Raw genomic sequence first — 14,117 nt, forward strand, 5'->3', positions numbered from 1 at the left:
GCATCCCGCCCCCGTGGTGTAGGGGTAGCGTGCCTGCCTCTTACCCGAAGGCTCCGGGTTCGATTCCCGGCCAGGTCAGGGATTTTTACCTGATTCAGGTCCACTCAGCCTACGTGATTAGAATTGACGAGCTATCTAACGGTGAGATAGCGGCCCCGGTATAGAAAGCTAAGAATAACGGCTGAGAGGATTCGTCGTGCTGACCACATGACACCTAGTAATCTGCAGGCCTTTGGACTGAGCAGCGGTCGCTTGGTAGACCAAGGGCTGTAGTGTCATGGGATTCAGTTTTGTTAATAAGTAACTGAATTTGTTGACTGTTTTAATTATTTATTTTTGTATATTTGAATTTCTGCAGGTGCATTGTTCATACTAGTGATCCATAGGAAAATAACAATATATTATTATTATTATTATTATTATTATTATTATTATTATTATTATTATTATTATTATTATTATTATTATTATTATTATTAGCGACAGTTAAGAGTTTATCGCGTTTCAAAGAAAGACTGAAGAAATTATATTTCAGCAAAGAGTCTGCGATTTACGTCAAACATTGTTCTTCAGCCAAAGATACTCATACACGCACGCGTGTCTGTTTGTCACAAAGTGTCTGCTATTCATTTGTAGACAACCCGAGAGCTATATGAGGTGCTTCACATGAGGATGTGGTACAAAAGAGTGCGTGAGTTGTAAATGCAACAATGGGACAATGGTAGCATAATATACAAGAACAAAAGGGGAGAAAAAAGAATTGTGGGGAAATAATTCACGAATTCTTAAGAGGGAAGAGTTCTCTGCCAAATTCTTCAGATTTGTTTTCGGGATTAGTTACTTTTCACAAGTATTTCTACAGACTAAAACATAATTAATTATGCTAGAGTTCAGTACTAGGTCGTCTTCTTGTTTGCATTTTCAGTGACAGATCTCTTACAACTTGAAGCTCTGTAGCCTATGCACCATTTAGATACCAATTTTCTACAAATTCATCTATATTTTCATCATGGTGGTCTCCACCTAGCCGTACCTACATAAAGTGAAAGGAAATCTTTTTTCTACTGCAACATGGTCTTACTCATTCGGTCTCAACATTAATCCATCTAAATCCCAAGCTATCCGACTTCGTAACTCGAAATGGTAAATGGTAAAGTCTACTAATATTATTTTTTTAACTTAAAACCTAACGTTTATATTTTCACCGATAGCATTTTACAATTTCATAAAAATTATTGTCACATTTATCCGCTCAGTAAATATGTTGTAGAACCGTAATAAATATAGACAATATATTCCTTCAATGTTGTACACATCTCAAATTCAAATCGTTATCATTGGTGACATTATGATGAACAGCGCTGTTTGATTCGACATGGAATGAGCCTGTTCATTAGGAGCAGTCTATGTTAACTTTCTTCAGCTTATTCCAACAATTCCAGGGGCCGCTGAAGCCACCCTGAGATATTCTAAGTTTCACGTGGGGGTTTAGTTCGGATGCTTGTGTTCTATTTACCTTAATTTGTTATTTGATCCGATCCAAAAGGACTGTGGGAATATATTTAATCATAACGGAAGCAAAGTCGCTCTGCGCAAGTTGGACAGAATATAATGTACGCTAGTTGTGTCAGAACCTGCATTGGAACAGTGGCTTCAACCCCAACAAATGCGCTGTTACTAGAGTTGAACCCCCTCTCGCTGTGCTTTGGCAGTATTTAGCAGATACATTTTTATTAGCCAGGGATCCACCAATTTGCAGCAGACTGGCCGAATTAGAAATGTTCATGGGAGAGCTCTTCATATCTTCGTTGATGGCTAAACACACCCTCACCGCCTGGAGTGGGATCATCTGTTTACTATCCTGCCACTGGAGAAGCTCGTCTATTTACTTTACCATTTAACCGGACTATCTTTACAGTAGAAGCGGTCGCAATTTTCGTAGCTCTAGTATACAGTTTACGTGTTAAACCCTCAGCAGTTCTTTGAGTCTTGATGACACTACAGTCACAGTCACCTTTCTTTCTTTCTTTCTTTCTTTCTTTCTTTCTTTCTTTCTTTCTTTGTCTCCATCAAATCCATATCACTCAGAGAATTTGACAACTTTCACGTCTCAATACTGAGGTGTACTTCCTGTAGTTACCTAGCCATGATCGTATCCAGTACATCGAATATGTTGACCGTCTCGCTAGAGAGACTACGTTACCGTCTGGAAAGTCCGCCAGCCCCTTCAGGGACGGAATGAAAAGTTGTTAGTGTTGATGTTTATGTTGATCTTGTTGTTGTTGTTGTTGTAGGAGGAGGATAATTTACATTTGCTGGACATTTGATAACACACCATTGATTCATAACAGTTTAAAGAATTACATTAGCAATAGAAGAGGATCACAGAAAGTGTTATACAGTTTCAACCCTGGCAGGCTTATAATTGGTTTCCTTTTAATCCAGAATGGCGTGAGAGGGGAGCGACATTCTCACTTGCCTTCTACGCTAAGAGGCCGCATTTAGAACCTAGACAATGTATGCCGAATTTTCAAAGTGAAAGTCACGTTTCTGTTGTTCGGATGTAGCACAAACCTGAAGATCCCGTTGATATATAATGATATAGGCAGTTGTGTAAAACCTTCAAGCTTTCTTCTTCTTCTACTTCTTATTTTATTATTATTATTATTATTATTATTATTATTATTATTATTATTATTATTATTATTATTATTATTATTATTATCATCTGTTTACTCTCCAGGGTCGGCTTTTCCCTCGAACACAGCGAGGGATCCCACCTCTACCGCCTCAAGGGCAGTGTCGTGGAGCTTCATACTCTTTGTCGGGGATACAACTGGGGAGTATGACCAGTACCTCGCCCAGGCGGCCTCACCTGCTATGCTGAACAGGGGCCTTGAGGGATGGGAAGATTGGAAGGGATAGGCAAGGAAGAGGGAAGGAAGCGGCCGTGGCCTTATGTTAGGTACCATCCCGGCATTCGCCTGGAGGAGAAGTGGGAAACCACGGAAAACCACTTCCATGATGGCTGAGGTGGGAATTGAACCCACCTCTACTCAGTTGACCTCCCGAGGCTGAGTGGACCCCGTTCCAGCCCTCATACCACTTTTCAAATTTCGTGGCAGAGCCAGGAATCGAACCCGGGCCTCCTGGGGTGGCAGCTAATCACGCTAACCACTACACCACAGAGGCGGACATTATTATTATTATTATTATTATTATTATTATTATTATTATTATTATTATTATTATTATTATTATTATTATTGTAGAGGTATTCGGTGCTAAAGGGAGCGAGTTGGAGAGTCGTCGACGAGAATCTTGACGAAATCCACAGCACAGAACGGTTATGCGTCTAAAGCAACATGTGCAAAATATTACGTTTTGAAACCGCCCGTTCACAGAACAGCCATTCTCTAGAAACGCTGTACTAGCTATTATGTTAGCCACTGTGTCGCTCTGATTGTTGTGTTTTACCGTCTGGAATGGTAATCCACTCTGCGTAAGTCTGTGTTCCACATGTATAAAGATTGTGTGCAATCTCGAGAAAAGTGTTGTCGAGCATATATTTTTTTATTGTTTACACGAGTGTGGGTTATAGAGACGTCTTCGTTGTGATGTTCTAGACAGATTTACAACGAAACTGGTTCATATTACGTGATCTCTGCCACATGAGTGACACAAACCAAAAGCCTTATACTGTATGCGTTTCTTGTACACGAATATCACTTTCGAGTTCCCAAACATACACGTAGATCGAGTCATAAGTCATGGCAACTATTTTCTTCCTCGCGAACAGGAGACAACACGGAAAATCTAAGATATGCATTTGGAAACGTACGGTATGTACTTGCGTATGATGCCACTAGATGGTGTACAGTAACAGTGTGGATCCAAGCATGGCCCGAAGTTCAGCGTGTGAGTGAGAGCGTCATAAAATGAAAGTCAACAAGCAGAAGCAACGATCGTATATTAAAATAGCAGTTCTCCTTGGAAGAAATGCACGCCAATGCCATGCAGAGCTGCGGGAAGCATCAGGTGGACAACGGCTTGCTAACAAAGAGACATCCTAACAGCATTTCGGAGAGAGGTGTCACACGTTAGCGATACACATGCAGCGAATGGTATTCAGCACCTGCCCCACCGCTGGCAACGCACAGTGGAAACCTTGGGTGATTATTTCGAATGTCTGTAACCAATGGAGACCTGTCCTTTGTACGTAGTCGTGTGTGTTTGCTGTGTATACCATAATAAAACAATGTTTATCAATGGCCTGTGTTCTGTCACTTTCTTACGAGAATCTCCTGAAGTCAGAATTTGTCTTCAGGCACTGTGCATAAGTACATGCCCTGTATTTCCAAATGCATATCTTCGATTTTCCGTGTTGTCTCCTGTTCGCGAGAAAGAAAATAGTTGCCATGACTTTTGACTCGATCCTCGTATATCTGTTGTAAAAGTAGACAACTCGCAATCCTCCTTTATAAGATAACTATTTCTTCTCGTTTTCCTTTACTCATTTTAGAACATGAAATATGGTTTACGGAACATCCTGAAAGAAATGTAAATAATAGTAAGCTTATAGTTTTTAATACCTGCTGATATTGTGATCACAGCCAAGGGACCTCCAGGTTTACTAAGAATCTAAACTTCGGGCATGTGATGTTTCATTTCCAATACCCCACATGAAGGTGAGAGGGATAGATCGAATCACGAATGAAGAGATATTCGAATTGGTGGGAGGAGATCGATTTGGCTAAATTTAACAAGAAGAAGAGATGGAATGATAGGACACATCTTAGGACACCCAGGACTTGTTAACTTGGTTTTGGGTGGAATTGTAGGCGGTAAGAGCGGTAGGGGTAGACCGAGGTCTGAATCTGAGAACCAGATTAGAGTAGATGTACGATATAGCAGTTACGTAGAAAAGAAAACGTTAACACAAGATTGGGTTTGATGGAGAGCTGCATCAAACCAGTCTATGGACTGAAGATTCAAACAACAACATCAACAACCCCACAAGCACTGACCGTGACACCAACCACGGCCACCATGGTGAGAAGCCAGTGACTATAGAATTCGGCTATCACGTCCAAGGAAAGAACCGTACTCATTGTGTGTGTTCAGTGACGAACTTTGATACTTCAACTTTTTGTTCGTCCTGGCCACTTCACAAAGAAAACTGAACGACCATAGCTGACCGCCCTAACTCATTGCTCTATCGAATGCTACACATTCGCGTTTGAAAAACACATAATCCACTAAAAGTAATAGCAGCTGCGTAGTCTGAGAAATTTGGGTCTATTCCGAGCTGGGTTCCTTTCCTATTAACAAGGCTTTCAGTATCCTGTCTGCTGCTTCTGCTTGCGAGTTTGGTTTATTTGCTTGTGTGTGTATTTTCATCTCTACTCCATCTATGGATGATTTATCTCGTTGTTAAGCCAAATCGCTCTAGCTCCATTATTAATCGCCATAACTAATGCCTTAGTGATGTACTGTAATTGTACAGTACAGCAGCAGGGCTTTCTGTCATTGTTTGATATTGCCGTCACGGAAACATATAAAGCGCTAGTATCAGAGAGAAAGAGAGAGAGAGAGAGAGAGAGAGAGAGAGAGAGAGAGAGAGAGAGCGGGAAGTAGATTGAGAGGGGGGAAGGAGTTCTCTCACCTCTCAAACTTATTCGTCTACTAATGTCATTCCACGCCATCTCTACGCTGACAGCTCGGAACATACCACTTAGTCGAGCAGCTCGTCTTCTTTCTCACAAGTCTTTCCAGCCCAAACATTGCAACATTTTTGTAACGCTACTCTTTTGTCGGAAATCACCCAGAAAAAATCGGTCTGGTTTTCTTTAGATTCTTTCCATTTCATGAATCAAATAATACTGGCGAGGATCCCATACACTGGAACCATGTCCGACTCGTTGGCTGAACGGTCAGCGTACTGGCCTTCGGTTCAGAGGTCCCGGGTTCGATTCCCGGCCGAGTCGGGCATTTTAACCTTAATTGGTTAATTCCATCGGCACGGGGAATGGGTGTATGTGTTGTCTTCATCATCATTTCATCCTCATCACGACGCGCAGGTCGCCTACGGGAGTCAAATATAAAGACTTGCACCTGGCGAGCCGAATCCGTCCTGGAATATCCCGGCACTAAACGCCATACGACATTTCATTTCACTGGAACCATACTCTAGTTAGAGTCTTACCAGAGACTTATAGGCCCTCTCCATTACATCCTTACTACAACCCCTAAACACCCTTATAAGCATGTGCAGAGATCTGTACCATTTATTTACAATCCCACTTATGAAGATATTTCCTGATATTAACACATAGATACTTACAATGATCCCCAAAAACTTTCACCCCACCAACGCAGTAATTAAAGCAGAGAGGAGTTTTTCTTTCTTTTTTTTTTTTTTTTTTTTTTTTGGCTAGTTGCTTTACGTCGCACCAACACAGATAGGTCTTATGGCGACGATAGTTTTTCTATTTGTGAAACTCACAACCTGACTTTTAACCCCCTTTATCATCATACCATTTCCTACTGTCCATCTCACAACATTATCGAGGTCATTTTACAGTTGCTCACAATCTTGTAACTTATTACTCTATACAGAATAGCATCATCCGTAAAAAGCCGCATCTTTGATTCTACTTCTTCACTCATATAATTTATATATATAATGCAACATAAAAGTCCAATAATACTTCCTTGAGGAATTCCCCTCTTAATTATTACAGGGTGAGATAAAGCCTCGCCTACTCTAATTCTCTGAGATCTACTTTCTAGAAATATAGCGACCCATTCAGTCACTCTTTTGTCTAGTCCAATTGCACTCATTTTTGCCAGTATCTCCCATGATCCATCCTATCAAATGCTTTAGACAGGTCAATCGCGACACAGTGCATTTGATCTCCTGAATCCAAGATATCTGCTATATCTTGCTGGAATCCTACAAGTCGAGCTTCAGTGGAATAACCTTTCCTAAACCCAAACTGTCTTCAATCGAACCAGTTATAAATTTCGCAAACATGTCTAATATAATAAGAAATAATGCCTTCCCAAAGCTTACATGCAACGCATGTCATCCATGCACAACACAACACACCACACTACCAACCACCACAGAAATACGCAAAAGTGAATACATTCCTCCACTTATTGTAATCAGTTCAATAACGACACATGGTCTTTCAGCACATGTAGTTTCATTCATTTTCAACCACTCCTTCTGAGTGCTTAAATTTTTGTGGTAAGTTTGTGTGATAGGCAGGGATCAAGATGATGAACGCTATCTTAATTAGGTACTATAGTATCTGCAAGTTTCTTAAAGACTTGATGTTTAATACAGATATACCTATCGAGCGAGTTGGCCGTGCGGTTAGGAGAGCACAGCTGTGATCTTGCATTCGGGAGGTAGTGGGTTCGAACCCCACCGTTGGCAGCCCTGAAGATGATTTTCCGTGGTTTCCCATTTTACATCAGGAAAATCCTGGGGATGTACCTTACTTCAAGCCACGGTCACTTCCTTCCCACCCCTAGCTCTTTCCTATCCCATCGCCGCTATAAGACCTATCTGTGTCGGTGCGACGAAAAGCAACTTCGTAAAAAAGTATACCTTTTATTTCTGTGAATGTATAAAAATTCATCCTATGTTTATTATCGTGCTTATATACTTCGTTCCTAATGAGGAAAACTTCCTCGCATTTAAGGAACTTGACGATCCCCTCACTGAAAACGCTGACAGTTAATAAAATTCCGATGAGAAGGTTTGAGTTAAGAGTAATAAAAAGAAAATGTACAAATGAACAAATAAAAAAATTGTCACAACTCTGGAGACGTGAAAAGTAAGGAAGTCCACTTCGAATTCTTACAGTGAACCGAATGCATTTTGGAAAACGACCCGTGGTTCTCGTGCATTGTGTCAGACTCCACGTAGCGCAGTGTATCAGCTGTCAGCAAGAAAATTCATGCCCACCATAACAGGTAAGGTTCGAATCCCGGCGTGTTACCGAATGAATGCATCGTGATGACGTCAGGCAACGAATATACCAAGTGGCCGAGCTAACTTAAGTGCTAAATGCTTCATCCACTCTGACATGGCACATCATTCACACGCATCAAGTGCTGACTCGTCCAACAAGGGCAGTTCGGTGAAGCGTTTAGTCTAGGGCTTCCCGGGGATGGATACTTCAATGGTGGGTGTCAAAAAACACTGGACGTCTACCGGGCACTGGTTTATCCAGTTTTCTTCTGGGGAAGAAGAGAACAGGTTAGCTGAAACTTCACAGGAGAACCCGCTTGGTGGAGTTCATGCAGGCAACCAGTTTTCCTGGAAGCCAACAAATGGTCCGTAAACAATTATAAATTGGATTCCACTGAAGAAAAGTCCGGCTCCATGGCTAAATGGTTAGCTTGTTGGCCTTTGGTATCGGGTTCGATTCCCAGTAGGGTCGGGGATTTTAACCTTAATTGGTTAATTCCGATGGCTCGTGGGCTGGGTGCTTGTGTGTGAGCTGTCTTCAGCATTAGACATCATCCTAGGTAGGGTCCCACCCTCATAGACGCGCAGGTCGCCTGTATGGCGTCTAATCGGAAGACCTGCACCAGGCCCCTCCGGAGCCATACAACATTATTATTATTATTATTATTATTATTATTATTATTATTATTATTATTATTATTATTATTATTATTATTATTATTATTATTATTATTGCAGAAAATCTGCTACCAAAGAATTTCTATCCGATAAACAGATGGTCCATTGATGCACCTTTGCCGAGATGAGTTGAATCGTAATTGGAATCATGACGAGACTTCCATCATTTCGACGGAGGTCGGGCCAGTTCATGTATACAGGCCACGGGGAGCCCGATACGACAAATGATACATAGACGGGTGTTCACGCAGTGGCCGCATATTTGTGTCGTGTTTGGGGTGGATATCATCTGGTTGTCCGTGGGTTAGCGTGCTGGTCTTTTGTCATAGGTGTCCCGGCAGGGTCGGGAATTTTAACCATCATTGGTTAATTCCGCCGGCACGGGGGCTGTGTGTGTGTCGTCTTCATCATCATTTCATCCTCATCACGGCGCGCAGGTTGCCTACGGGAGTCAAATCAAAAGACCTGCACCTGGCGAGCGGAAGTCCTCGGACACATCCCGGCACTGAAAGCCATACGCTATTTTTTTTTTGCTTCACCGGTGGATGGCCATCTCATATCGAGCCAATATTTGGACATTCTCCGAAATATTATTGTTCAGAGCATGAGAGAACGCTATCCAGATGAGATGCAGAATAAGAGACTGCAGTTCGTGCAAGACAACTCAGTTCACACGAGCGGTCGTGTTCGGGGCTGGTTTTCTGATTAGGACTCCATTGAACTTCTCAACTGGGTCCCTCGAGCTCCAGACTTGAACCCCAATGAACGTGTGTGGAAACGCTATATAAAGAAACTCGGCCTCGACCTACCACGTGTTCTTATGATGCTTTGTGGGGCGTTAATTTGGAAGCATGGCAGGAGATCGCCCTCGACAAGGAATACTTTAGAAAGCTTGTTGAGCCAATGCCACTTCGGCTCCGACAAGTTGTTCAAGCCGATTGATACTGGAGGAGGTATTAATTAAGTCTTGGCTAAACCAGTCCTTTCCAGGACTAACATAATTAAAATCACAATGCCAGATTTTGCAATGAATGTAAACACACGCATTTGGTTTCTAAAAAGAACCCTGCTTCTCACGATGAGAAGCGGGTATGCTTCCTCAGAGCTAACGGGAACTCGTACGAACATGCATAATATTGTAAGGGTATTCCCCGCTGTGCATGGCACGTAACATTTACACATCTATAACAGTATACGAGTGGCCAGTCATACGTTTACTGCAAGCATAAGGAGTGGAAATGCAAAGACTCTTAGTCTGGTGCAGTTATACAATAAGAGTAACGGAATCCAGTAAAGCAAAAATTGCTGATACAGGTATTAGAACTTTGGATCTCGTCGTTGATATCAAACTACCTTTCCCCTACACTAACGCTGACACACCACGCAGTGCTTTACATAGCTAGACCTTCACGAGCTAGACGTCTCCCTCACTTGGCATACTTATTTAACCACTATGGCAGTTTTTCGTACATTTCATTGTATTATTTTAGGTTATGATATGCGGACACTTGCCATTGTATACTGACAGTCGCATTTCATAGGAAGATGTCGTTTAACGATAAACGAGCTGCATCACTTTCCGTTGTGATGACGATCAGATGACGATCATGATACCTGATAGATGTCTTAAAAATGTTCCATGCTTCAGTGTTTGATTGTTTAACTGTACATCAGTCCGCCTCTGTGGTGTATGGTTAGTGTGATTAGCTGTCACCCCCGGATGCCATCCCATTCTCCCACAAGGCCCTTGTTCAGCATAGCAGGTGAGGCCGCCTGGGCCAGGTATTGATCATCCTCCCCAGTTGTATCCCCCGATCCAGAGTCTGAATCTCCAGGACACTGCCCTTGAGGTGGTAGAGGTGGGATCCCTCACAGAGTCCGAGGGAAAAATTGACCCTGGAGGGTAAACAGATTATGAACGAACTGTACATAATCACATACAGCAGAACAAGGGTGCTGGAATTTTGTCCCATGCCAGTAAATCTACCGACTCGAGGCTGACGTATTTGAGCACCTTCAAATACCACCGGGATCGAGCCTGCCAAGTTGGGGTCGGAAGGCCAGCACCTCAACCGTCTGAACCACACCCCTCATCGCTGACTGAACTTGGAAACAATGAATATTCAATTAGTGAGTTGGAGTTGGAGGTGAACCTTAAGTGAGGCTGCGGTTATTTAATTCCCAGTCCTAGCCTTCCGATCCGATCGTCACATAAAAACTAACTGAGTTGGTGCAATTTTTAAATACTAACAAAGAGCTATGTTGACCGGTTCTCTGGTGTAGTAGTTAGTGTAATTAGCTGCCACACTCGGAGGCCCGGGTTCGATTCCCGGCTCTGCCACAAAATTTGAAAAGTGGTACGAGGGCTGGAACGGGGTCCACTCAGCCTAGGGAGGTCAAGTGAGTAGAGGTGGGTTCGATTCCCACCTCAGCCATCCTGGAAGCGGTTTTCCGTGGTTTCCCACTTCTCCTCCAGGCAAATGCCGGGATGGCTAAGTTAAGGCCACGGCCGATTCCTTCTCTCTTCCTTGTATATCCCTTCCCATCTCCCCCCCCCCCGCAAGGCGCCTGTTCAGCATAGCAGGTGAGGCCTCCTGGGCGAGGTACTGGTCACCTTGCCCAGTTGTATCCCCGACCCAGAGTCTGAAGCTCCAGGATACTGCTCTTGAGGCGGTAGAGGTGGGATCCCTCGCCGAGTCCGAGGAAAAAACCGACCCTGGAGGATAAACCGAAACAAAGAAGAAGCAGCTGTGAGCTTGTATTCGGGAGATAATGGGTTCGAGCCGCACTGTGGGCAGCCCTGAAGATGGTGTTCCATGGTTTCCCATTTTCACACCAGACAAATGTTGGCGCTGTACATTAATGAAGGCCATGGCCGCTTTCTTCTTACTCCTAGTCCTTTCCTATCCCATCGTAGCATAAGACCTATCTGTGTCGGTGCGACATTAAATAAGCTCATAACGCCATCAAGGTTAGCGATGCTTTTGTCGGGGAGTCTTTTGCTCATGAAGGTTGCATTTTTCAACACTCAATATCAGCTACCAGATTTTGTGTGGAAGAAAATGCAATGAAGTGACTAAGCATATTGCAGGACGTGCTGTCAGATTCCTGGACACTTTACAACTGTAATTTGTGACACTTAAGTTATAAACGAATAGCACTACATGATTTTTATTCGCAAAATTCGCAACGTCAAGCGTTTCTGATCCCGGATGTAAATTGTGAGCAAGCCCAATTTAAATGCAACGGCCTACGTTATGCATCGCACATAGCGCAACTAAACGGCAAAATCATTGATATAATACGGTGAAGGCTGTAAAATTACCAAGCACATGCTTCTTTAACAAATGTACGTATTGAATAAATGTACGTATATAAAATTAAGTTTCGCAAAATAGACTAAAGTATGAAATCTTCACAAGTACGGTACAGGCCTACAGCATATCATTTGTAACAACAGTATCACGTTGAATTTTGTTATCTTGTAAACTTCCGCTGTATGTGTTTTCAATTAAAGGTTTGTTTTTTTACAATAATTGGCTTTACGTCGCACCAACACAGATAGGTCTTATGGCGACGATGGGATACGAAAGGACTAGGAGTAAGAAGAAAGCGGCCATGGCCTTCATTAATGTACAGCCCCAACATTTGTCTGGTGTGAAAATGGGAAACCACGGAACACCATATTCAGGGCTGCCCACAGTGCGGTTCGAACCCATTATCTCCCGAATACAAGCTCACGGCTGCGCGCCTCTAACCGTACGGCCAATTCGCTCGGTATTTAAGGTCTTCTCCGATTGCTTAACAGTATGGCCAGCGTAGTAGCTTGGGTTCAGAGGGTCCTCGTTTCGACTTTCGGTCGGGCTGGGGATATTAATTGTGCTAGGTTAATTCCATTGGCTTGGGAACTCGGTGTTCGTGTTCGTCGCAGTACACCCTATGAACACATCAACACTTATCGATACCCGAATATTTAAAGTTATATAGAAGTTACACATTCATTTCCACGTATGAAGTTACTATTACTAAGCTAGTAACTAGCATTGTTAAAATCTCACCTTGTATTTTAGCGTTCCACTCTCACTCCAACCCCACCGCGCGGCACAACACCACTGAACGGAATGTGCCTGTGTCTGAAGCAGATAGGATGGGTTCGGCAACGATATCCTGAGCAGCAGGATAGAAGGCTTTCTCAATGATATAAGGAAATAGACTCCATTTTATTATATTGGCATTCAGTCTAGAAGATCATATAGCTAGCTCTACAGCGCAATTACTGTAGTAGCCTATGTGTGGGTCGCTATATCTTCTCACTATGGTGCCTGCCATGGAATATTTTCTACAGGTTGGTAGGCCATGGTAGGGAGAACTGGTATATGGGGGATGCTCGAGACGAGAGTTAGACCAAATACCGTCAAATACTGTATTATATTCATACTGTTATATTGGCTGTGGAGAGAAAATGGGATATGGTTTGGTATAGGGGTCATGCCATGCTACTTGCGATGTAGCGGAAGTTCGTAGAAAGGCGTTTGTCTTTTTTAGAGTTTAGAATAACTTCGACAGCTGCCAAATGTAGCAAATGTCTGCTAGCCATAAGGGGCTGACAACGTGATCAAGTCAGATAATCAATAAATAAGCTGTATGTAGTGAATTCTCTCACGCAAAGACCTCGAATTGCGTTTACATAGCCGACCAAGTAAAGTAGTCGGAGCTCTCTTGTCCTGGAGCTTGTATGATGGAATCCTCGCACTGTTTGATTGGTACTTACACTGCTTACAAGCGAGAGATTGGCAAGTCAAAGAAATCTCTATAGGTTTAATTTTCAGCATTTGTCGCCTCTTGTTAGAGGGACTTTAAGTCATTTGACATGATTGCTGTGTTAGTGACCGTGAAGTCAGCCTACAGCTGTGACAAGGTAAACTAAACGCTCTCTTTCCGCTTGTCTTCGGACTGCAGTACTCATCTTCAAAGGAAACACAATATAAACAAGCAAACTTCTGGATTTAGTAACACCTGCTAAGCAGCATCTGTCTGCTCTAGTGATTCCATTGGTAGATTGCAACTTTGCTCTTTGAAGGTGTTGGACAACTTAACCAAAATGGTTGAACGCGTCATCTGCAACAGCCGTCATCCCACAACCCACGTGCTAGTGACGTGAGTTTGGATCCCTCCGAGCGACAAGGAATTCTAACCACGGATCAGTAGAGGTTCCTACAATGAGCAAGGTGCCTGAAATCGTGTCTGATTACGTGTGTGTAGGAAAACTTTCCTTTCCCCAGGTTCACGTTAAACTTGAGATTAACAAAGTACTGCATGTTCTAAGAAACTTCAGTTGCAAGAATATTGAATTAACGACGCCATTATAAGCTACAGCGTGCCGTAGTAAAGCGGTAAGGTCAGTACAAAGGAGAAGAACGATAGGGGTGACCCGAGTGGCACACAGATAGTT

At 42.8% G+C, this 14,117-nt stretch overlaps 1 protein-coding gene across 1 annotated transcript in view; it reads right to left on the reverse strand.

Annotated features, from left to right (window-relative positions):
- Positions 1 to 14,117, reverse strand: part of LOC137500559 (neurexin 1-like) — a 599,161-nt gene that overhangs the window by 560,351 nt on the left and 24,693 nt on the right. The gene's annotated exons all lie outside the window — the stretch shown is intronic.

Source organism: Anabrus simplex, chromosome 1 (genome assembly GCF_040414725.1).
Source record: "Anabrus simplex isolate iqAnaSimp1 chromosome 1, ASM4041472v1, whole genome shotgun sequence".
Lineage (NCBI taxonomy): Eukaryota > Metazoa > Arthropoda > Insecta > Orthoptera > Tettigoniidae > Anabrus > Anabrus simplex.